Consider the following 27,792-nt stretch of genomic DNA (forward strand, 5'->3'; position numbering starts at 1 on the left):
GTGCTGAAACGGAATATGATGCCAGATTTTGTCTAGGTGCAGCCAAAAAAAAGTGATTCCCAGGATGTCGTAAAAACGCATATGTATAATCGACTTTTTCTCGAAGACAAATCGTTCAAACGCAAACTTCGGGTATGCACTCGGGTAGTTCGACGAGACGAAGCTATTGCACGCGGTTTCATCGGCCTACGACAATGTGTACTCAAGTTATATGCCATCATATCGAACACGAATATCAACTTCTATGATTGAGTTTTTCGTGAGCACTGGTCGCGAAGAAAACTATGTTGCATCAGTTTCCTTGGTTATTCGGCGTGCTGAAACCGAATATGATGCCAGATTTTGTCTAGGTAAAGCCCAAAAACAGTGATTACCACGATGTCGTAAAAACGCATATGTATAATCGACTTTTTCTCGAACACAAATCGTTCAAACGCAAACTTCGGGTATGCACTCGGGTAGTTCGACGAGACGAAGCTATTGCACGCGGTTTCATCGGCCTACGACAATGTGTACTCAAGTTATATGCCATCATATCGAACACGAATATCAACTTCTATGATTGAGTTTTTCGTGAGCTGTGGTCGCGAAGAAAACTATGTTGCATCAGTTTCCTTGGTTATTCGGCGTGATGAAACCGAATATGATGCCAGATTTTGTCGAGGTAAAGCCCAAAAACAGTGATTACCACGATGTCGTAAAAACGCATATGTATAATCGACTTTTTCTCGAACACAAATCGTTCAAACGCAAACTTCGGGTATGCACTCGGGTAGTTCGACGAGACGAAGCTATTGCACGCGGTTTCATCGGCCTACGACAATGTGTACTCAAGTTATATGCCATCATATCGAACACGAATATCAACTTCTATGATTGAGTTTTTCGTGAGCTGTGGTCGCGAAGAAAACTATGTTGCATCAGTTTCCTTGGTTATTCGGCGTGCTGAAACCGAATATGATGCCAGATTTTGTCGAGGTGCAGCCAAAAAAAATGATTCCCACGATGTCGCAAAAAAGCATATGTATAATCGCCTTTTTCTCGAAGACAAATCGTTCAAACGCAAACATCGCGCATTGCACTCGTGTAGTTCGACGAGACGAAGCTATTGCACGCGGTTTCATCGGCCTACGACAATGTGTACTCAACTTATATGCCATCATATCGAACACGAATATCAACTTCTATGATTGAGTTTTTCGTGAGTTGTGGTCGCGAAGAAAACGATGTTGCATCAGTTTCCTTGGTTATTCGGCGTGCTGAAACCGAATATGATGCCAGATTTTGTCTAGGTGCAGCCAAAAAAAAGTGATTCCCACCATGTCGTAAAAACGCATATGTATAATCGACTTTTTCTCGAAGACAAATCGTTCAAACGCAAACTTGGCGCATTGCACTCGTGTAGTTCAACGAGACGAAGCTATTGCACGCGGTTTCATCGGCCTACGACAATGTGTACTCAAGTTATATGCCATCATATCGAACACGAATATCAACTTCTATGATTGAGTTTTTCGTGAGCTGTGGTCTGGAAGAAAACGATGTTGCATCAGTTTCCTTGGTTATTTGGCGTGCTGAAACCGAATATGATGCCAGATTTTGTCTAGGTGCAGCCAAAAAAAAGTGATTCCCACGATGTCGTAAAAACGCATATGTATAATCGACTTTTTCTCGAAGACAAATCGTTCAAATGCAAACTTGGCGCATTGCACTCGTGTAGTTCGACGAGACGAAGCTATTGCACGCGGTTTCATCGGCCTACGACAATGTGTACTCAACTTATATGCCATCATATCGAACACGAATATCAACTTCTATGATTGAGTTTTTCGTGAGCTGTGGTCGCGAAGAAAACGATTTTGCATCAGTTTCCTTGGTTATTCGGCGTGCTGAAACCGAATATGATGCCAGATTTTGTCTAGGTGCAGCCAAAAAAAAGTGATTCCCACGATGTCGTAAAAACGCATATGTATAATCGACTTTTTCTCGAAGACAAATCGTTCAAACGCAAACTTGGCGCATTGCACTCGTGTAGTTCGACGAGACGAAGCTATTGCACGCGGTTTCATCGGCCTACGACAATGTGTACTCAAGTTATATGCCATCATATCGAACACGAATATCAACTTCTATGATTGAGTTTTTCGTGAGCACTGGTCGCGAAGAAAACTATGTTGCATCAGTTTCCTTGGTTATTCGGCGTGCTGAAACCGAATATGATGCCAGATTTTGTCTAGGTAAAGCCCAAAAACAGTGATTACCACGATGTCGTAAAAACGCATATGTATAATCGACTTTTTCTCGAACACAAATCGTTCAAACGCAAACTTCGGGTATGCACTCGGGTAGTTCGACGAGACGAAGCTATTGCACGCGGTTTCATCGGCCTACGACAATGTGTACTCAAGTTATATGCCATCATATCGAACACGAATATCAACTTCTATGATTGAGTTTTTCGTGAGCTGTGGTCGCGAAGAAAACTATGTTGCATCAGTTTCCTTGGATATTCGGCGTGCTGAAACCGAATATGATGCCAGATTTTGTCGAGGTGCAGCCAAAAAAAATGATTCCCACGATGTCGCAAAAAAGCATATGTATAATCGCCTTTTTCTCGAAGACAAATCGTTCAAACGCAAACATCGCGCATTGCACTCGTGTAGTTCGACGAGACGAAGCTATTGCACGCGGTTTCATCGGCCTACGACAATGTGTACTCAACTTATATGCCATCATATCGAACACGAATATCAACTTCTATGATTGAGTTTTTCGTGAGTTGTGGTCGCGAAGAAAACGATGTTGCATCAGTTTCCTTGGTTATTCGGCGTGCTGAAACCGAATATGATGGCAGATGTTGTCTAGGTGCAGCCTAGACAACATCTGCCAAAAAAAAGTGATTCCCACGATGTCGTAAAAACGCATATGTATAATCGACTTTTTCTCGAAGACAAATCGTTCAAACGCAAACTTGGCGCATTGCACTCGTGTAGTTGGACGAGACGAAGCTATTGCACGCGGTTTCATCGGCCTACGACAATGTGTACTCAAGTTATATGCCATCATATCGAACACGAATATCAACTTCTATGATTGAGTTTTTCGTGAGCTGTGGTCGTGAAGAAAACGATGTTGCATCAGTTTCCTTGGTTATTCAGCGTGCTGAAACCGAATATGATGGCAGATGTTGTCTAGGTGGAGCCTAGACATCATCTGCCAAAAAAAAGTGATTCCCACGATGTCGTAAAAACGCATATGTATAATCGACTTTTTCTCGAAGACAAATCGTTCGAACGCAAACATCGCGCATTGCAGTCGTGTAGTTGGACGAGACGAAGCTATTGCACGCGGTTTCATCGGCCTACGATAATGTGTACTCAAGTTATATGCCATCATATCGAACACGAATATCAACTTCTATGATTGAGTTTTTCGTGAGCTGTGGTCCCGAAGAAAACGAAGTTGCATCAATTTCCTTGGTTATTCGGCGTGCTGAAACCGAATATGATGGCAGATTTTCTCTAGGTGCAGCCAAAAAAAAGTGATTCCCACGATGTCGTAAAAACGCATATGTATAATCGACTTTTGCTCGAAGACAAATCGTTCAAACGCAAACTTCGGGTATGCACTCGTGTAGTTCGACGAGACGAAGCTATTGCACGCGGTTTCATCGGCCTACGACAATGTGTACTCAAGTTATTTGCCATCATATCGAACACGAATATCAACTTCTATGATTGAGTTTTTCGTGAGCTGTGGTCGCGAAGAAAACGATGTTGCATCAGTTTCCTCGGTTATTCGGCGTGCTGAAACCGAGTATGATGGCAGATTTTGTCTAGGTGCAGCCAAAAAAAAGTGATTCCCACGATGTCGTAAAAACGCATATGTATAATCGACTTTTTCTCGAAGACAGATCGTGCAAACGCAAACTTAGCACATTGCACTCGTGTAGTTGGACGAGACGAAGCTATTGCACGCGGTTTCATCGGCCTACGACAATGTGTACACAAGTTATATGCCATCATATCGAACACGAATATCAACTTCTATGATTGAGTTTTTCGTGAGCTGTGGTCGCGAAGAAAACGATGTTGCATCAGTTTCCTCGGTTATTCGGCGTGCTGAAACCGAATATGATGCCAGATTTTGTCTAGGTGCAGCCAAAAAAAGTGATTCCCACGATGTCGTAAAAACGCATATGTATAATCGACTTTTGCTCGAAGACAAATCGTTCAAACGCAAACTTCGGGTATGCACTCGTGTAGTTCGACGAGACGAAGCTATTGCACGCGGTTTCATCGGCCTACGACAATGTGTACTCAAGTTATTTGCCATCATATCGAACACGAATATCAACTTCTATGATTGAGTTTTTCGTGAGCTGTGGTCGCGAAGAAAACTATGGTGCATCAGTTTCCTTGGTTATTCGGCGTGCTGAAACCGAATATGATGCCAGATTTTGTCTAGGTACAGCCCAAAAACAGTGATTACCACGATGTCGTAAAAACGCATATGTATAATCGACTTTTTCTCGAACACAAATCGTTCAAACGCAAACTTCGGGTATGCACTCGGGTAGTTCGACGAGACGAAGCTATTGCACGCGGTTTCATCGGCCTACGACAATGTGTACTCAAGTTATATGCCATCATATCGAACACGAATATCAACTTCTATGATTGAGTTTTTCGTGAGCTGTGGTCGCGAAGAAAACTATGTTGCATCAGTTTCCTTGGTTATTCGGCGTGCTGAAACCGAATATGATGCCAGATTTACTCGAGGTGCAGCCAAAAAAAAATGATTCCCACGATGGCGCAAAAAAGCATATGTATAATCGCCTTTTTCTCGAAGACAAATCGTTCAAACGCAAACATCGCGCATTGCACTCGTGTAGTTCGACGAGACGAAGCTATTGCACGCGGTTTCATCGGCCTACGACAATGTGTACTCAACTTATATGCCATCATATCGAACACGAATATCAACTTCTATGATTGAGTTTTTCGTGAGCTGTGGTCGCGAAGAAAACGATGTTGCATCAGTTTCCTTGGTTATTCGGCGTGCTGAAACCGAATATGATGCCAGATTTTGTCTAGGTACAGCCCAAAAACAGTGATTACCACGATGTCGTAAAAACGCATATGTATAATCGACTTTTTCTCGAACACAAATCGTTCAAACGCAAACTTCGGGTATGCACTCGGGTAGTTCGACGAGACGAAGCTATTGCACGCGGTTTCATCGGCCTACGACAATGTGTACTCAAGTTATATGCCATCATATCGAACACGAATATCAACTTCTATGATTGAGTTTTTCGTGAGCACTGGTCGCGAAGAAAACTATGTTGCATCAGTTTCCTTGGTTATTCGGCGTGCTGAAACCGAATATGATGCCAGATTTTGTCTAGGTAAAGCCCAAAAACAGTGATTACCACGATGTCGTAAAAACGCATATGTATAATCGACTTTTTCTCGAACACAAATCGTTCAAACGCAAACTTCGGGTATGCACTCGGGTAGTTCGACGAGACGAAGCTATTGCACGCGGTTTCATCGGCCTACGACAATGTGTACTCAAGTTATATGCCATCATATCGAACACGAATATCAACTTCTATGATTGAGTTTTTCGTGAGCTGTGGTCGCGAAGAAAACTATGTTGCATCAGTTTCCTTGGTTATTCGGCGTGATGAAACCGAATATGATGCCAGATTTTGTCGAGGTAAAGCCCAAAAACAGTGATTACCACGATGTCGTAAAAACGCATATGTATAATCGACTTTTTCTCGAACACAAATCGTTCAAACGCAAACTTCGGGTATGCACTCGGGTAGTTCGACGAGACGAAGCTATTGCACGCGGTTTCATCGGCCTACGACAATGTGTACTCAAGTTATATGCCATCATATCGAACACGAATATCAACTTCTATGATTGAGTTTTTCGTGAGCTGTGGTCGCGAAGAAAACTATGTTGCATCACTTTCCTTGGTTATTCGGCGTGCTGAAACCGAATATGATGCCAGATTTACTCGAGGTGCAGCCAAAAAAAAATGATTCCCACGATGGCGCAAAAAAGCATATGTATAATCGCCTTTTTCTCGAAGACAAATCGTTCAAACGCAAACATCGCGCATTGCACTCGTGTAGTTCGACGAGACGAAGCTATTGCACCCGGTTTCATCGGCCTACGACAATGTGTACTCAACTTATATGCCATCATATCGAACACGAATATCAACTTCTATGATTGAGTTTTTCGTGAGCTGTGGTCGCGAAGAAAACGATGTTGCATCAGTTTCCTTGGTTATTCGGCGTGCTGAAACCGAATATGATGCCAGATTTTGTCTAGGTGCAGCCAAAAAAAAGTGATTCCCGCGATGTCGTAAAAACGCATATGTATAATCGACTTTTTCTCGAAGACAAATCGTTCAAACGCAAACTTTGCGCATTGCACTCGTGTAGCTCGACGAGACGAAGCTATTGCCCGCGGTTTCATCGGCCTACGACAATGTGTACTCAACTTATATGCCATCATATCGAACACGAATATCAACTTCTATGATTGAGTTTTTCGTGAGCTGTGGTCGCGAAGAAAACGATGTTGCATCAGTTTCCTTGGTTATTCGGCGTGCTGAAACGGAATATGATGCCAGATTTTGTCTAGGTGCAGCCAAAAAAAAGTGATTCCCAGGATGTCGTAAAAACGCATATGTATAATCGACTTTTTCTCGAAGACAAATCGTTCAAACGCAAACTTCGGGTATGCACTCGGGTAGTTCGACGAGACGAAGCTATTGCACGCGGTTTCATCGGCCTACGACAATGTGTACTCAAGTTATATGCCATCATATCGAACACGAATATCAACTTCTATGATTGAGTTTTTCGTGAGCACTGGTCGCGAAGAAAACTATGTTGCATCAGTTTCCTTGGTTATTCGGCGTGCTGAAACCGAATATGATGCCAGATTTTGTCTAGGTAAAGCCCAAAAACAGTGATTACCACGATGTCGTAAAAACGCATATGTATAATCGACTTTTTCTCGAACACAAATCGTTCAAACGCAAACTTCGGGTATGCACTCGGGTAGTTCGACGAGACGAAGCTATTGCACGCGGTTTCATCGGCCTACGACAATGTGTACTCAAGTTATATGCCATCATATCGAACACGAATATCAACTTCTATGATTGAGTTTTTCGTGAGCTGTGGTCGCGAAGAAAACTATGTTGCATCAGTTTCCTTGGTTATTCGGCGTGATGAAACCGAATATGATGCCAGATTTTGTCGAGGTAAAGCCCAAAAACAGTGATTACCACGATGTCGTAAAAACGCATATGTATAATCGACTTTTTCTCGAACACAAATCGTTCAAACGCAAACTTCGGGTATGCACTCGGGTAGTTCGACGAGACGAAGCTATTGCACGCGGTTTCATCGGCCTACGACAATGTGTACTCAAGTTATATGCCATCATATCGAACACGAATATCAACTTCTATGATTGAGTTTTTCGTGAGCTGTGGTCGCGAAGAAAACTATGTTGCATCAGTTTCCTTGGTTATTCGGCGTGCTGAAACCGAATATGATGCCAGATTTTGTCGAGGTGCAGCCAAAAAAAATGATTCCCACGATGTCGCAAAAAAGCATATGTATAATCGCCTTTTTCTCGAAGACAAATCGTTCAAACGCAAACATCGCGCATTGCACTCGTGTAGTTCGACGAGACGAAGCTATTGCACGCGGTTTCATCGGCCTACGACAATGTGTACTCAACTTATATGCCATCATATCGAACACGAATATCAACTTCTATGATTGAGTTTTTCGTGAGTTGTGGTCGCGAAGAAAACGATGTTGCATCAGTTTCCTTGGTTATTCGGCGTGCTGAAACCGAATATGATGCCAGATTTTGTCTAGGTGCAGCCAAAAAAAAGTGATTCCCACCATGTCGTAAAAACGCATATGTATAATCGACTTTTTCTCGAAGACAAATCGTTCAAACGCAAACTTGGCGCATTGCACTCGTGTAGTTCAACGAGACGAAGCTATTGCACGCGGTTTCATCGGCCTACGACAATGTGTACTCAAGTTATATGCCATCATATCGAACACGAATATCAACTTCTATGATTGAGTTTTTCGTGAGCTGTGGTCTGGAAGAAAACGATGTTGCATCAGTTTCCTTGGTTATTTGGCGTGCTGAAACCGAATATGATGCCAGATTTTGTCTAGGTGCAGCCAAAAAAAAGTGATTCCCACGATGTCGTAAAAACGCATATGTATAATCGACTTTTTCTCGAAGACAAATCGTTCAAATGCAAACTTGGCGCATTGCACTCGTGTAGTTCGACGAGACGAAGCTATTGCACGCGGTTTCATCGGCCTACGACAATGTGTACTCAACTTATATGCCATCATATCGAACACGAATATCAACTTCTATGATTGAGTTTTTCGTGAGCTGTGGTCGCGAAGAAAACGATTTTGCATCAGTTTCCTTGGTTATTCGGCGTGCTGAAACCGAATATGATGCCAGATTTTGTCTAGGTGCAGCCAAAAAAAAGTGATTCCCACGATGTCGTAAAAACGCATATGTATAATCGACTTTTTCTCGAAGACAAATCGTTCAAACGCAAACTTGGCGCATTGCACTCGTGTAGTTCGACGAGACGAAGCTATTGCACGCGGTTTCATCGGCCTACGACAATGTGTACTCAAGTTATATGCCATCATATCGAACACGAATATCAACTTCTATGATTGAGTTTTTCGTGAGCACTGGTCGCGAAGAAAACTATGTTGCATCAGTTTCCTTGGTTATTCGGCGTGCTGAAACCGAATATGATGCCAGATTTTGTCTAGGTAAAGCCCAAAAACAGTGATTACCACGATGTCGTAAAAACGCATATGTATAATCGACTTTTTCTCGAACACAAATCGTTCAAACGCAAACTTCGGGTATGCACTCGGGTAGTTCGACGAGACGAAGCTATTGCACGCGGTTTCATCGGCCTACGACAATGTGTACTCAAGTTATATGCCATCATATCGAACACGAATATCAACTTCTATGATTGAGTTTTTCGTGAGCTGTGGTCGCGAAGAAAACAATGTTGCATCAGTTTCCTTGGTTATTCGGCGTGCTGAAACCGAATATGATGCCAGATTTTGTCGAGGTAAAGCCCAAAAACAGTGATTACCACGATGTCGTAAAAACGCATATGTATAATCGACTTTTTCTCGAACACAAATCGTTCAAACGCAAACTTCGGGTATGCACTCGGGTAGTTCGACGAGACGAAGCTATTGCACGCGGTTTCATCGGCCTACGACAATGTGTACTCAAGTTATATGCCATCATATCGAACACGAATATCAACTTCTATGATTGAGTTTTTCGTGAGCTGTGGTCGCGAAGAAAACTATGTTGCATCAGTTTCCTTGGATATTCGGCGTGCTGAAACCGAATATGATGCCAGATTTTGTCGAGGTGCAGCCAAAAAAAATGATTCCCACGATGTCGCAAAAAAGCATATGTATAATCGCCTTTTTCTCGAAGACAAATCGTTCAAACGCAAACATCGCGCATTGCACTCGTGTAGTTCGACGAGACGAAGCTATTGCACGCGGTTTCATCGGCCTACGACAATGTGTACTCAACTTATATGCCATCATATCGAACACGAATATCAACTTCTATGATGGAGTTTTTCGTGAGTTGTGGTCGCGAAGAAAACGATGTTGCATCAGTTTCCTTGGTTATTCGGCGTGCTGAAACCGAATATGATGCCAGATTTTGTCTAGGTGCAGCCAAAAAAAAGTGATTCCCACGATGTCGTAAAAACGCATATGTATAATCGACTTTTTCTCGAAGACAAATCGTTCAAACGCAAACTTGGCGCATTGCACTCGTGTAGTTCAACGAGACGAAGCTATTGCACGCGGTTTCATCGGCCTACGACAATGTGTACTCAAGTTATATGCCATCATATCGAACACGAATATCAACTTCTATGATTGAGTTTTTCGTGAGCTGTGGTCTGGAAGAAAACGATGTTGCATCAGTTTCCTTGGTTATTCGGCGTGCTGAAACCGAATATGATGCCAGATTTTGTCTAGGTGCAGCCAAAAAAAAGTGATTCCCACGATGTCGTAAAAACGCATATGTATAATCGACTTTTTCTCGAAGACAAATCGTTCAAATGCAAACTTGGCGCATTGCACTCGTGTAGTTCGACGAGACGAAGCTATTGCACGCGGTTTCATCGGCCTACGACAATGTGTACTCAACTTATATGCCATCATATCGAACACGAATATCAACTTCTATGATTGAGTTTTTCGTGAGCTGTGGTCGCGAAGAAAACGATTTTGCATCAGTTTCCTTGGTTATTCGGCGTGCTGAAACCGAATATGATGCCAGATTTTGTCTAGGTGCAGCCAAAAAAAAGTGATTCCCACGATGTCGTAAAAACGCATATGTATAATCGACTTTTTCTCGAAGACAAATCGTTCAAACGCAAACTTGGCGCATTGCACTCGTGTAGTTCGACGAGACGAAGCTATTGCACGCGGTTTCATCGGCCTACGACAATGTGTACTCAACTTATATGCCATCATATCGAACACGAATTTCAACTTCTATGATTGAGTTTTTCGTGAGCTGTGGTCGCGAAGAAAACGATGTTGCATCAGTTTCCTTGGTTATTCGGCGTGCTGAAACCGAATATGATGCCAGATTTTGTCTAGGTGCAGCCAAAATAAAGTGATTCCCACGATGTCGTAACAACGCATATGTATAATCGACTTTTTCTCGAAGACAAATCGTTCAAACGCAAACTTGGCGCATTGCACTCGTGTAGTTCAACGAGACGAAGCTATTGCACGCGGTTTCATCGGCCTACGACAATGTGTACTCAAGTTATATGCCATCATATCGAACACGAATATCAACTTCTATGATTGAGTTTTTCGTGAGCTGTGGTCTGGAAGAAAACGATGTTGCATCAGTTTCCTTGGTTATTTGGCGTGCTGAAACCGAATATGATGCCAGATTTTGTCTAGGTGCAGCCAAAAGAAAGTGATTCCCACGATGTCGTAAAAACGCATATGTATAATCGACTTTTTCTCGAAGACAAATCGTTCAAATGCAAACTTGGCGCATTGCACTCGTGTAGTTCGACGAGACGAAGCTATTGCACGCGGTTTCATCGGCCTACGACAATGTGTACTCAACTTATATGCCATCATATCGAACACGAATATCAACTTCTATGATTGAGTTTTTCGTGAGCTGTGGTCGCGAAGAAAACGATTTTGCATCAGTTTCCTTGGTTATTCGGCGTGCTGAAACCGAATATGATGCCAGATTTTGTCTAGGTGCAGCCAAAAAAAAGTGATTCCCACGATGTCGTAAAAACGCATATGTATAATCGACTTTTTCTCGAAGACAAATCGTTCAAACGCAAACTTGGCGCATTGCACTCGTGTAGTTCGACGCGACGAAGCTATTGCACGCGGTTTCATCGGCCTACGACAATGTGTACTCAACTTATATGCCATCATATCGAACACGAATTTCAACTTCTATGATTGAGTTTTTCGTGAGCTGTGGTCGCGAAGAAAACGATGTTGCATCAGTTTCCTTGGTTATTCGGCTCGCTGAAAGCGAATATAATGCCAGATTTTGTCTAGGTGCAGCCAAAAAAAAGTGATTCCCACGATGTCGTAAAAACGCATATGTATAGTCGACTTTTTCTCGAAGACAAATCGTTCAAACGCAAACTTGGCGCATTTCACTCGTGTAGTTCGACGAGACGAAGCTATTGCACGCGGTTTCATCGGCCTACGACAATGTGTACTCAAGCTATATGCCATCATATCGAACACGAATATCAACTTCTATGATTGAGTTTTTCGTGAGCTGTGGTCGCGAAGAAAACGATCTTGCATCAATGTCCTTGATATTCGGCGTGCTGAAACCGAATATGATGCCAGATTTTGTCTAGGTACAGCCCAAAAACAGTGATTACCACGATGTCGTAAAAACGCATATGTATAATCGACTTTTTCTCGAACAAAAATCGTACAAATGCAAACTTCGGGTATGCACTCGGGTAGTTCGACGATACGAAGCTATTGCACGCGGTTTCATCGGCCTACGACAATGTGTACTCAAGTTATATGCCATCATATCGAACACGAATATCAACTTCTATGATTGAGTTTTTCGTGAGCTGTGGTCTGGAAGAAAACGATGTTGCATCAGTTTCCTTGGTTATTCGGCGTGCTGAAACCGAATATGATGCCAGATTTTGTCTAGGTGCAGCCAAAAAAAAGTGATTCCCACGATGTCGTAAAAACGCATATGTATAATCGACTTTTTCTCGAAGACAAATCGTTCAAACGCAAACTTGGCGCATTGCACTCGTGTAGTTCGACGAGACGAAGCTATTGCACGCGGTTTCATCGGCCTACGACAATGTGTACTCAACTTATATGCCATCATATCGAACACGAATATCAACTTCTATGATTGAGTTTTTCGTGAGCTGTGGTCGCGAAGAAAACGATTTTGCATCAGTTTCCTTGGTTATTCGGCGTCCTGAAACCGAATATGATGCCAGATTTTGTCTAGGTGCAGCCAAAAAAAAGTGATTCCCACGATGTCGTAAAAACGCATATGTATAATCGACTTTTTCCCGAAGACAGATCGTGCAAACGCAAACTTGGCGCATTGCACTCGTGTAGTTCGACGAGACGAAGCTATTGCACGCGGTTTCATCGGCCTACGACAATGTGTACTCAAGTTATATGCCATCATATCGAACACGAATATCAACTTCTATGATGGAGTTTTTCGTGAGCTGTGGTCGCGAAGAAAACGATGTTGCATCAGTTTCCTTGGTTATTCGGCGTGCTGAAACCGAATATGATGCCAGATTTTGTCTAGGTGCAGCCAAAAAAAAGTGATTCCCACGAAGTCGTAAAAACGCATATGTATAATCGACTTTTTCTCGAAGACAAGTCGTTCAAACGCAAACTTGGCGCATTGCACTCGTGTAGTTCGACGAGACGAAGCTATTGCACGCGGTTTCATTGGCCTACGACAATGTGTACTCAAGCTATATGCCATCATATCGAACACGAATATCAACTTCTATGATTGAGTTTTTCGTGAGCTGTGGTCGCGAAGAAAACGATGTTGCATCAATGTCCTTGATATTCGGCGTGCTGAAACCGAATATGATGCCAGATTTTGTCTAGGTACAGCCCAAAAACAGTGATTACCACGATGTCGTAAAAACGCATATGTATAATCGACTTTTTCTCGAACAAAAATCGTACAAACGCAAACTTCGGGTATGCACTCGGGTAGTTCGACGATACGAAGCTATTGCACGCGGTTTCATCGGCCTACGACAATGTGTACTCAAGTTATATGCCATCATATCGAACACGAATATCAACTTCTATGATTGAGTTTTTCGTGAGCTGTGGTCTGGAAGAAAACGATGTTGCATCAGTTTCCTTGGTTATTCGGCGTGCTGAAACCGAATATGATGCCAGATTTTGTCTAGGTGCAGCCAAAAAAAAGTGATTCCCACGATGTCGTAAAAACGCATATGTATAATCGACTTTTTCTCGAAGACAAATCGTTCAAACGCAAACTTGGCGCATTGCACTCGTGTAGTTCGACGAGACGAAGCTATTGCACGCGGTTTCATCGGCCTACGACAATGTGTACTCAACTTATATGCCATCATATCGAACACGAATATCAACTTCTATGATTGAGTTTTTCGTGAGCTGTGGTCGCGAAGAAAACGATTTTGCATCAGTTTCCTTGGTTATTCGGCGTGCTGAAACCGAATATGATGCCAGATTTTGTCTAGGTGCAGCCAAAAAAAAGTGATTCCCACGATGTCGTAAAAACGCATATGTATAATCGACTTTTTCCCGAAGACAGATCGTGCAAACGCAAACTTGGCGCATTGCACTCGTGTAGTTCGACGAGACGAAGCTATTGCACGCGGTTTCATCGGCCTACGACAATGTGTACTCAAGTTATATGCCATCATATCGAACACGAATATCAACTTCTATGATTGAGTTTTTCGTGAGCTGTGGTCGCGAAGAAAACGATGTTGCATCAGTTTCCTTGGTTATTCGGCGTGCTGAAACCGAATATGATGCCAGATTTTGTCTAGGTGCAGCCAAAAAAAAGTGATTCCCACGAAGTCGTAAAAACGCATATGTATAATCGACTTTTTCTCGAAGACAAGTCGTTCAAACGCAAACTTGGCGCATTGCACTCGTGTAGTTCGACGAGACGAAGCTATTGCACGCGGTTTCATCGGCCTACGACAATGTGTACTCAAGTTATATGCCATCATATCGAACACGAATATCAACTTCTATGATTGAGTTTTTCGTGAGCTGTGGTCTGGAAGAAAACGATGTTGCATCAGTTTCCTTGGTTATTCGGCGTGCTGAAACCGAATATGATGCCAGATTTTGTCTAGGTGCAGCCAAAAAAAAGTGATTCCCACGATGTCGTAAAAACGCATATGTATAATCGACTTTTTCTCGAAGACAAATCGTTCAAACGCAAACTTGGCGCATTGCACTCGTGTAGTTCGACGAGACGAAGCTATTGCACGCGGTTTCATCGGCCTACGACAATGTGTACTCAAGTTATATGCCATCATATCGAACACGAATATCAACTTCTATGATTGAGTTTTTCGTGAGCTGTGGTCGCGAAGAAAACGATGTTGCATCAGTTTCCTTGGTTATTCGGCGTGCTGAAACCGAATATGATGCCAGATTTTGTCTAGGTGCAGCCAAAAAAAAGTGATTCCCACGAAGTCGTAAAAACGCATATGTATAATCGACTTTTTCTCGAAGACAAGTCGTTCAAACGCAAACTTGGCGCATTGCACTCGTGTAGTTCGACGAGACGAAGCTATTGCACGCGGTTTCATTGGCCTACGACAATGTGTACTCAAGCTATATGCCATCATATCGAACACGAATATCAACTTCTATGATTGAGTTTTTCGTGAGCTGTGGTCGCGAAGAAAACGATGTTGCATCAATGTCCTTGATATTCGGCGTGCTGAAACCGAATATGATGCCAGATTTTGTCTAGGTACAGCCCAAAAACAGTGATTACCACGATGTCGTAAAAACGCATATGTATAATCGACTTTTTCTCGAACAAAAATCGTACAAACGCAAACTTCGGGTATGCACTCGGGTAGTTCGACGATACGAAGCTATTGCACGCGGTTTCATCGGCCTACGACAATGTGTACTCAAGTTATATGCCATCATATCGAACACGAATATCAACTTCTATGATTGAGTTTTTCGTGAGCTGTGGTCTGGAAGAAAACGATGTTGCATCAGTTTCCTTGGTTATTCGGCGTGCTGAAACCGAATATGATGCCAGATTTTGTCTAGGTGCAGCCAAAAAAAAGTGATTCCCACGATGTCGTAAAAACGCATATGTATAATCGACTTTTTCTCGAAGACAAATCGTTCAAACGCAAACTTGGCGCATTGCACTCGTGTAGTTCGACGAGACGAAGCTATTGCACGCGGTTTCATCGGCCTACGACAATGTGTACTCAACTTATATGCCATCATATCGAACACGAATATCAACTTCTATGATTGAGTTTTTCGTGAGCTGTGGTCGCGAAGAAAACGATTTTGCATCAGTTTCCTTGGTTATTCGGCGTGCTGAAACCGAATATGATGCCAGATTTTGTCTAGGTGCAGCCAAAAAAAAGTGATTCCCACGATGTCGTAAAAACGCATATGTATAATCGACTTTTTCTCGAAGACAAATCGTTCAAACGCAAACTTGGCGCATTGCACTCGTGTAGTTCGACGAGACGAAGCTATTGCACGCGGTTTCATCGGCCTACGACAATGTGTACTCAACTTATATGCCATCATATCGAACACGAATTTCAACTTCTATGATTGAGTTTTTCGTGAGCTGTGGTCGCGAAGAAAACGATGTTGCATCAGTTTCCTTGGTTATTCGGCGTGCTGAAACCGAATATGATGCCAGATTTTGTCTAGGTGCAGCCAAAAAAAAGTGATTCCCACGATGTCGTAACAACGCATATGTATAATCGACTTTTTCTCGAAGACAAATCGTTCAAACGCAAACTTGGCGCATTGCACTCGTGTAGTTCGACGAGACGAAGCTATTGCACGCGGTTTCATCGGCCTACGACAATGTGTACTCAACTTATATGCCATCATATCGAACACGAATTTCAACTTCTATGATTGAGTTTTTCGTGAGCTGTGGTCGCGAAGAAAACGATGTTGCATCAGTTTCCTTGGTTATTCGGCGTGCTGAAACCGAATATGATGCCAGATTTTGTCTAGGTGCAGCCAAAAAAAAGTGATTCCCACGATGTCGTAACAACGCATATGTATAATCGACTTTTTCTCGAAGACAAATCGTTCAAACGCAAACTTGGCGCATTGCACTCGTGTAGTTCAACGAGACGAAGCTATTGCACGCGGTTTCATCGGCCTACGACAATGTGTACTCAAGTTATATGCCATCATATCGAACACGAATATCAACTTCTATGATTGAGTTTTTCGTGAGCTGTGGTCTGGAAGAAAACGATGTTGCATCAGTTTCCTTGGTTATTTGGCGTGCTGAAACCGAATATGATGCCAGATTTTGTCTAGGTGCAGCCAAAAGAAAGTGATTCCCACGATGTCGTAAAAACGCATATGTATAATCGACTTTTTCTCGAAGACAAATCGTTCAAATGCAAACTTGGCGCATTGCACTCGTGTAGTTCGACGAGACGAAGCTATTGCACGCGGTTTCATCGGCCTACGACAATGTGTACTCAACTTATATGCCATCATATCGAACACGAATATCAACTTCTATGATTGAGTTTTTCGTGAGCTGTGGTCGCGAAGAAAACGATTTTGCATCAGTTTCCTTGGTTATTCGGCGTGCTGAAACCGAATATGATGCCAGATTTTGTCTAGGTGCAGCCAAAAAAAAGTGATTCCCACGATGTCGTAAAAACGCATATGTATAATCGACTTTTTCTCGAAGACAAATCGTTCAAACGCAAACTTGGCGCATTGCACTCGTGTAGTTCGACGCGACGAAGCTATTGCACGCGGTTTCATCGGCCTACGACAATGTGTACTCAACTTATATGCCATCATATCGAACACGAATTTCAACTTCTATGATTGAGTTTTTCGTGAGCTGTGGTCGCGAAGAAAACGATGTTGCATCAGTTTCCTTGGTTATTCGGCTCGCTGAAAGCGAATATAATGCCAGATTTTGTCTAGGTGCAGCCAAAAAAAAGTGATTCCCACGATGTCGTAAAAACGCATATGTATAGTCGACTTTTTCTCGAAGACAAATCGTTCAAACGCAAACTTGGCGCATTTCACTCGTGTAGTTCGACGAGACGAAGCTATTGCACGCGGTTTCATCGGCCTACGACAATGTGTACTCAAGCTATATGCCATCATATCGAACACGAATATCAACTTCTATGATTGAGTTTTTCGTGAGCTGTGGTCGCGAAGAAAACGATCTTGCATCAATGTCCTTGATATTCGGCGTGCTGAAACCGAATATGATGCCAGATTTTGTCTAGGTACAGCCCAAAAACAGTGATTACCACGATGTCGTAAAAACGCATATGTATAATCGACTTTTTCTCGAACAAAAATCGTACAAATGCAAACTTCGGGTATGCACTCGGGTAGTTCGACGATACGAAGCTATTGCACGCGGTTTCATCGGCCTACGACAATGTGTACTCAAGTTATATGCCATCATATCGAACACGAATATCAACTTCTATGATTGAGTTTTTCGTGAGCTGTGGTCTGGAAGAAAACGATGTTGCATCAGTTTCCTTGGTTATTCGGCGTGCTGAAACCGAATATGATGCCAGATTTTGTCTAGGTGCAGCCAAAAAAAAGTGATTCCCACGATGTCGTAAAAACGCATATGTATAATCGACTTTTTCTCGAAGACAAATCGTTCAAACGCAAACTTGGCGCATTGCACTCGTGTAGTTCGACGAGACGAAGCTATTGCACGCGGTTTCATCGGCCTACGACAATGTGTACTCAACTTATATGCCATCATATCGAACACGAATATCAACTTCTATGATTGAGTTTTTCGTGAGCTGTGGTCGCGAAGAAAACGATTTTGCATCAGTTTCCTTGGTTATTCGGCGTGCTGAAACCGAATATGATGCCAGATTTTGTCTAGGTGCAGCCAAAAAAAAGTGATTCCCACGATGTCGTAAAAACGCATATGTATAATCGACTTTTTCCCGAAGACAGATCGTGCAAACGCAAACTTGGCGCATTGCACTCGTGTAGTTCGACGAGACGAAGCTATTGCACGCGGTTTCATCGGCCTACGACAATGTGTACTCAAGTTATATGCCATCATATCGAACACGAATATCAACTTCTATGATGGAGTTTTTCGTGAGCTGTGGTCGCGAAGAAAACGATGTTGCATCAGTTTCCTTGGTTATTCGGCGTGCTGAAACCGAATATGATGCCAGATTTTGTCTAGGTGCAGCCAAAAAAAAGTGATTCCCACGAAGTCGTAAAAACGCATATGTATAATCGACTTTTTCTCGAAGACAAGTCGTTCAAACGCAAACTTGGCGCATTGCACTCGTGTAGTTCGACGAGACGAAGCTATTGCACGCGGTTTCATTGGCCTACGACAATGTGTACTCAAGCTATATGCCATCATATCGAACACGAATATCAACTTCTATGATTGAGTTTTTCGTGAGCTGTGGTCGCGAAGAAAACGATGTTGCATCAATGTCCTTGATATTCGGCGTGCTGAAACCGAATATGATGCCAGATTTTGTCTAGGTACAGCCCAAAAACAGTGATTACCACGATGTCGTAAAAACGCATATGTATAATCGACTTTTTCTCGAACAAAAATCGTACAAACGCAAACTTCGGGTATGCACTCGGGTAGTTCGACGATACGAAGCTATTGCACGCGGTTTCATCGGCCTACGACAATGTGTACTCAAGTTATATGCCATCATATCGAACACGAATATCAACTTCTATGATTGAGTTTTTCGTGAGCTGTGGTCTGGAAGAAAACGATGTTGCATCAGTTTCCTTGGTTATTCGGCGTGCTGAAACCGAATATGATGCCAGATTTTGTCTAGGTGCAGCCAAAAAAAAGTGATTCCCACGATGTCGTAAAAACGCATATGTATAATCGACTTTTTCTCGAAGACAAATCGTTCAAACGCAAACTTGGCGCATTGCACTCGTGTAGTTCGACGAGACGAAGCTATTGCACGCGGTTTCATCGGCCTACGACAATGTGTACTCAACTTATATGCCATCATATCGAACACGAATATCAACTTCTATGATTGAGTTTTTCGTGAGCTGTGGTCGCGAAGAAAACGATTTTGCATCAGTTTCCTTGGTTATTCGGCGTGCTGAAACCGAATATGATGCCAGATTTTGTCTAGGTGCAGCCAAAAAAAAGTGATTCCCACGATGTCGTAAAAACGCATATGTATAATCGACTTTTTCCCGAAGACAGATCGTGCAAACGCAAACTTGGCGCATTGCACTCGTGTAGTTCGACGAGACGAAGCTATTGCACGCGGTTTCATCGGCCTACGACAATGTGTACTCAAGTTATATGCCATCATATCGAACACGAATATCAACTTCTATGATTGAGTTTTTCGTGAGCTGTGGTCGCGAAGAAAACGATGTTGCATCAGTTTCCTTGGTTATTCGGCGTGCTGAAACCGAATATGATGCCAGATTTTGTCTAGGTGCAGCCAAAAAAAAGTGATTCCCACGAAGTCGTAAAAACGCATATGTATAATCGACTTTTTCTCGAAGACAAGTCGTTCAAACGCAAACTTGGCGCATTGCACTCGTGTAGTTCGACGAGACGAAGCTATTGCACGCGGTTTCATCGGCCTACGACAATGTGTACTCAAGTTATATGCCATCATATCGAACACGAATATCAACTTCTATGATTGAGTTTTTCGTGAGCTGTGGTCTGGAAGAAAACGATGTTGCATCAGTTTCCTTGGTTATTCGGCGTGCTGAAACCGAATATGATGCCAGATTTTGTCTAGGTGCAGCCAAAAAAAAGTGATTCCCACGATGTCGTAAAAACGCATATGTATAATCGACTTTTTCTCGAAGACAAATCGTTCAAACGCAAACTTGGCGCATTGCACTCGTGTAGTTCGACGAGACGAAGCTATTGCACGCGGTTTCATCGGCCTACGACAATGTGTACTCAAGTTATATGCCATCATATCGAACACGAATATCAACTTCTATGATTGAGTTTTTCGTGAGCTGTGGTCGCGAAGAAAACGATGTTGCATCAGTTTCCTTGGTTATTCGGCGTGCTGAAACCGAATATGATGCCAGATTTTGTCTAGGTGCAGCCAAAAAAAAGTGATTCCCACGAAGTCGTAAAAACGCATATGTATAATCGACTTTTTCTCGAAGACAAGTCGTTCAAACGCAAACTTGGCGCATTGCACTCGTGTAGTTCGACGAGACGAAGCTATTGCACGCGGTTTCATTGGCCTACGACAATGTGTACTCAAGCTATATGCCATCATATCGAACACGAATATCAACTTCTATGATTGAGTTTTTCGTGAGCTGTGGTCGCGAAGAAAACGATGTTGCATCAATGTCCTTGATATTCGGCGTGCTGAAACCGAATATGATGCCAGATTTTGTCTAGGTACAGCCCAAAAACAGTGATTACCACGATGTCGTAAAAACGCATATGTATAATCGACTTTTTCTCGAACAAAAATCGTACAAACGCAAACTTCGGGTATGCACTCGGGTAGTTCGACGATACGAAGCTATTGCACGCGGTTTCATCGGCCTACGACAATGTGTACTCAAGTTATATGCCATCATATCGAACACGAATATCAACTTCTATGATTGAGTTTTTCGTGAGCTGTGGTCTGGAAGAAAACGATGTTGCATCAGTTTCCTTGGTTATTCGGCGTGCTGAAACCGAATATGATGCCAGATTTTGTCTAGGTGCAGCCAAAAAAAAGTGATTCCCACGATGTCGTAAAAACGCATATGTATAATCGACTTTTTCTCGAAGACAAATCGTTCAAACGCAAACTTGGCGCATTGCACTCGTGTAGTTCGACGAGACGAAGCTATTGCACGCGGTTTCATCGGCCTACGACAATGTGTACTCAACTTATATGCCATCATATCGAACACGAATATCAACTTCTATGATTGAGTTTTTCGTGAGCTGTGGTCGCGAAGAAAACGATTTTGCATCAGTTTCCTTGGTTATTCGGCGTGCTGAAACCGAATATGATGCCAGATTTTGTCTAGGTGCAGCCAAAAAAAAGTGATTCCCACGATGTCGTAAAAACGCATATGTATAATCGACTTTTTCCCGAAGACAGATCGTGCAAACGCAAACTTGGCGCATTGCACTCGTGTAGTTCGACGAGACGAAGCTATTGCACGCGGTTTCATCTGCCTACGACAATGTGTACTCAAGTTATATGCCATCATATCGAACACGAATATCAACTTCTATGATTGAGTTTTTCGTGAGCTGTGGTCGCGAAGAAAACGATGTTGCATCAGTTTCCTTGGTTATTCGGCGTGCTGAAACCGAATATGATGCCAGATTTTGTCTAGGTGCAGCCAAAAAAAAGTGATTCCCACGAAGTCGTAAAAACGCATATGTATAATCGACTTTTTCTCGAAGACAAGTCGTTCAAACGCAAACTTGGCGCATTGCACTCGTGTAGTTCGACGAGACGAAGCTATTGCACGCGGTTTCATCGGCCTACGACAATGTGTACTCAAGTTATATGCCATCATATCGAACACGAATATCAACTTCTATGATTGAGTTTTTCGTGAGCTGTGGTCTGGAAGAAAACGATGTTGCATCAGTTTCCTTGGTTATTCGGCGTGCTGAAACCGAATATGATGCCAGATTTTGTCTAGGTGCAGCCAAAAAAAAGTGATTCCCACGATGTCGTAAAAACGCATATGTATAATCGACTTTTTCTCGAAGACAAATCGTTCAAACGCAAACTTGGCGCATTGCACTCGTGTAGTTCGACGAGACGAAGCTATTGCACGCGGTTTCATCGGCCTACGACAATGTGTACTCAACTTATATGCCATCATAGCGAACACGAATATCAACTTCTATGATTGAGTTTTTCGTGAGCTGTGGTCGCGAAGAAAACGATTTTGCATCAGTTTCCTTGGTTATTCGGCGTGCTGAAACCGAATATGATGCCAGATTTTGTCTAGGTGCAGCCAAAAAAAAGTGATTCCCACGATGTCGTAAAAACGCATATGTATAATCGACTTTTTCTCGAAGACAAATCGTTCAAACGCAAACTTGGCGCATTGCACTCGTGTAGTTCGACGAGACGAAGCTATTGCACGCGGTTTCATCGGCCTACGACAATGTGTACTCAACTTATATGCCATCATATCGAACACGAATTTCAACTTCTATGATTGAGTTTTTCGTGAGCTGTGGTCGCGAAGAAAACGATGTTGCATCAGTTTCCTTGGTTATTCGGCTCGCTGAAACCGAATATAATGCCAGATTTTGTCTAGGTGCAGCCAAAAAAAAGTGATTCCCACGATGTCGTAAAAACGCATATGTATAGTCGACTTTTTCTCGAAGACAAATCGTTCAAACGCAAACTTGGCGCATTGCACTCGTGTAGTTCGACGAGACGAAGCTATTGCACGCGGTTTCATCGGCCTACGACAATGTGTACTCAAGTTATATGCCATCATATCGAACACGAATATCAACTTCTATGATTGAGTTTTTCGTGAGCTGTGGTCGCGAAGAAAACGATGTTGCATCAGTTTCCTTGGTTATTCGGCGTGCTGAAACCGAATATGATGCCAGATTTTGTCTAGGTGCAGCCAAAAAAAAGTGATTCCCACGAAGTCGTAAAAACGCATATGTATAATCGACTTTTTCTCGAAGACAAGTCGTTCAAACGCAAACTTGGCGCATTGCACTCGTGTAGTTCGACGAGACGAAGCTATTGCACGCGGTTTCATCGGCCTACGACAATGTGTACTCAAGTTATATGCCATCATATCGAACACGAATATCAACTTCTATGATTGAGTTTTTCGTGAGCACTGGTCGCGAAGAAAACTATGTTGCATCAGTTTCCTTGGTTATTCGGCGTGCTGAAACCGAATATGATGCCAGATTTTGTCTAGGTAAAGCCCAAAAACAGTGATTACCACGATGTCGTAAAAACGCATATGTATAATCGACTTTTTCTCGAACACAAATCGTTCAAACGCAAACTTCGGGTATGCACTCGGGTAGTTCGACGAGACGAAGCTATTGCACGCGGTTTCATCGGCCTACGACAATGTGTACTCAAGTTATATGCCATCATATCGAACACGAATATCAACTTCTATGATTGAGTTTTTCGTGAGCTGTGGTCGCGAAGAAAACTATGTTGCATCAGTTTCCTTGGTTATTCGGCGTGCTGAAACCGAATATGATGCCAGATTTTGTCGAGGTGCAGCCAAAAAAAATGATTCCCACGATGTCGCAAAAAAGCATATGTATAATCGCCTTTTTCTCGAAGACGAATCGTTCAAACGCAAACATCGCGCATTGCACTCGTGTAGTTCGACGAGACGAAGCTATTGCACGCGGTTTCATCGGCCTACGACAATGTGTACTCAACTTATATGCCATCATATCGAACACGAATATCAACTTCTATGATTGAGTTTTTCGTGAGTTGTGGTCGCGAAGAAAACGATGTTGCATCAGTTTCCTTGGTTATTCGGCGTGCTGAAACCGAATATGATGCCAGATTTTGTCTAGGTGCAGCCAAAAAAAAGTGATTCCCACGATGTCGTAAAAACGCATATGTATAATCGACTTTTTCTCGAAGACAAATCGTTCAAAGGCAAACTTGGCGCATTGCACTCGTGTAGTTCAACGAGACGAAGCTATTGCACGCGGTTTCATCGGCCTACGACAATGTGTACTCAAGTTATATGCCATCATATCGAACACGAATATCAACTTCTATGATTGAGTTTTTCGTGAGCTGTGGTCTGGAAGAAAACGATGTTGCATCAGTTTCCTTGGTTATTCGGCGTGCTGAAACCGAATATGATGCCAGATTTTGTCTAGGTGCAGCCAAAAAAAAGTGATTCCCACGATGTCGTAAAAACGCATATGTATAATCGACTTTTTCTCGAAGACAAATCGTTCAAATGCAAACTTGGCGCATTGCACTCGTGTAGTTCGACGAGACGAAGCTATTGCACGCGGTTTCATCGGCCTACGACAATGTGTACTCAACTTATATGCCATCATATCGAACACGAATATCAACTTCTATGATTGAGTTTTTCGTGAGCTGTGGTCGCGAAGAAAACGATTTTGCATCAGTTTCCTTGGTTATTCGGCGTGCTGAAACCGAATATGATGCCAGATTTTGTCTAGGTGCAGCCAAAAAAAAGTGATTCCCACGATGTCGTAAAAACGCATATGTATAATCGACTTTTTCTCGAAGACAAATCGTTCAAACGCAAACTTGGCGCATTGCACTCGTGTAGTTCGACGAGACGAAGCTATTGCACGCGGTTTCATCGGCCTACGACAATGTGTACTCAACTTATATGCCATCATATCGAACACGAATTTCAACTTCTATGATTGAGTTTTTCGTGAGCTGTGGTCGCGAAGAAAACGATGTTGCATCAGTTTCCTTGGTTATTCGGCTCGCTGAAAGCGAATATAATGCCAGATTTTGTCTAGGTGCAGCCAAAAAAAAGTGATTCCCACGATGTCGTAAAAACGCATATGTATAGTCGACTTTTTCTCGAAGACAAATCGTTCAAACGCAAACTTGGCGCATTTCACTCGTGTAGTTCGACGAGACGAAGCTATTGCACGCGGTTTCATCGGCCTACGACAATGTGTACTCAAGTTATATGCCATCATATCGAACACGAATATCAACTTCTATGATTGAGTTTTTCGTGAGCTGTGGTCGCGAAGAAAACGATGTTGCATCAGTTTCCTTGGTTATTCGGCGTGCTGAAACCGAATATGATGCCAGATTTTGTCTAGGTGCAGCCAAAAAAAAGTGATTCCCACGAAGTCGTAAAAACGCATATGTATAATCGACTTTTTCTCGAAGACAAGTCGTTCAAACGCAAACTTGGCGCATTGCACTCGTGTAGTTCGACGAGACGAAGCTATTGCACGCGGTTTCATTGGCCTACGACAATGTGTACTCAAGCTATATGCCATCATATCGAACACGAATATCAACTTCTATGATTGAGTTTTTCGTGAGCTGTGGTCGCGAAGAAAACGATGTTGCATCAATGTCCTTGATATTCGGCGTGCTGAAACCGAATATGATGCCAGATTTTGTCTAGGTACAGCCCAAAAACAGTGATTACCACGATGTCGTAAAAACGCATATGTATAATCGACTTTTTCTCGAACAAAAATCGTACAAACGCAAACTTCGGGTATGCACTCGGGTAGTTCGACGATACGAAGCTATTGCACGCGGTTTCATCGGCCTACGACAATGTGTACTCAAGTTATATGCCATCATATCGAACACGAATATCAACTTCTATGATTGAGTTTTTCGTGAGCTGTGGTCTGGAAGAAAACGATGTTGCATCAGTTTCCTTGGTTATTCGGCGTGCTGAAACCGAATATGATGCCAGATTTTGTCTAGGTGCAGCCAAAAAAAAGTGATTCCCACGATGTCGTAAAAACGCATATGTATAATCGACTTTTTCTCGAAGACAAATCGTTCAAACGCAAACTTGGCGCATTGCACTCGTGTAGTTCGACGAGACGAAGCTATTGCACGCGGTTTCATCGGCCTACGACAATGTGTACTCAACTTATATGCCATCATATCGAACACGAATATCAACTTCTATGATTGAGTTTTTCGTGAGCTGTGGTCGCGAAGAAAACGATTTTGCATCAGTTTCCTTGGTTATTCGGCGTGCTGAAACCGAATATGATGCCAGATTTTGTCTAGGTGCAGCCAAAAAAAAGTGATTCCCACGATGTCGTAAAAACGCATATGTATAATCGACTTTTTCCCGAAGACAGATCGTGCAAACGCAAACTTGGCGCATTGCACTCGTGTAGTTCGACGAGACGAAGCTATTGCACGCGGTTTCATCGGCCTACGACAATGTGTACTCAAGTTATATGCCATCATATCGAACACGAATATCAACTTCTATGATTGAGTTTTTCGTGAGCTGTGGTCGCGAAGAAAACGATGTTGCATCAGTTTCCTTGGTTATTCGGCGTGCTGAAACCGAATATGATGCCAGATTTTGTCTAGGTGCAGCCAAAAAAAAGTGATTCCCACGAAGTCGTAAAAACGCATATGTATAATCGACTTTTTCTCGAAGACAAGTCGTTCAAACGCAAACTTGGCGCATTGCACTCGTGTAGTTCGACGAGACGAAGCTATTGCACGCGGTTTCATCGGCCTACGACAATGTGTACTCAAGTTATATGCCATCATATCGAACACGAATATCAACTTCTATGATTGAGTTTTTCGTGAGCTGTGGTCTGGAAGAAAACGATGTTGCATCAGTTTCCTTGGTTATTCGGCGTGCTGAAACCGAATATGATGCCAGATTTTGTCTAGGTGCAGCCAAAAAAAAGTGATTCCCACGATGTCGTAAAAACGCATATGTATAATCGACTTTTTCTCGAAGACAAATCGTTCAAACGCAAACTTGGCGCATTGCACTCGTGTAGTTCGACGAGACGAAGCTATTGCACGCGGTTTCATCGGCCTACGACAATGTGTATTCAACTTATATGCCATCATAGCGAACACGAATATCAACTTCTATGATTGAGTTTTTCGTGAGCTGTGGTCGCGAAGAAAACGATTTTGCATCAGTTTCCTTGGTTATTCGGCGTGCTGAAACCGAATATGATGCCAGATTTTGTCTAGGTGCAGCCAAAAAAAAGTGATTCCCACGATGTCGTAAAAACGCATATGTATAATCGACTTTTTCTCGAAGACAAATCGTTCAAACGCAAACTTGGCGCATTGCACTCGTGTAGTTCGACGAGACGAAGCTATTGCACGCGGTTTCATCGGCCTACGACAATGTGTACTCAACTTATATGCCATCATATCGAACACGAATTTCAACTTCTATGATTGAGTTTTTCGTGAGCTGTGGTCGCGAAGAAAACGATGTTGCATCAGTTTCCTTGGTTATTCGGCTCGCTGAAACCGAATATAATGCCAGATTTTGTCTAGGTGCAGCCAAAAAAAAGTGATTCCCACGATGTCGTAAAAACGCATATGTATAGTCGACTTTTTCTCGAAGACAAATCGTTCAAACGCAAACTTGGCGCATTGCACTCGTGTAGTTCGACGAGACGAAGCTATTGCACGCGGTTTCATCGGCCTACGACAATGTGTACTCAAGTTATATGCCATCATATCGAACACGAATATCAACTTCTATGATTGAGTTTTTCGTGAGCTGTGGTCGCGAAGAAAACGATGTTGCATCAGTTTCCTTGGTTATTCGGCGTGCTGAAACCGAATATGATGCCAGATTTTGTCTAGGTGCAGCCAAAAAAAAGTGATTCCCACGAAGTCGTAAAAACG

Source organism: Diachasmimorpha longicaudata, chromosome 2, assembly GCF_034640455.1.
Source record: "Diachasmimorpha longicaudata isolate KC_UGA_2023 chromosome 2, iyDiaLong2, whole genome shotgun sequence".
Taxonomy (NCBI): domain Eukaryota; kingdom Metazoa; phylum Arthropoda; class Insecta; order Hymenoptera; family Braconidae; genus Diachasmimorpha; species Diachasmimorpha longicaudata.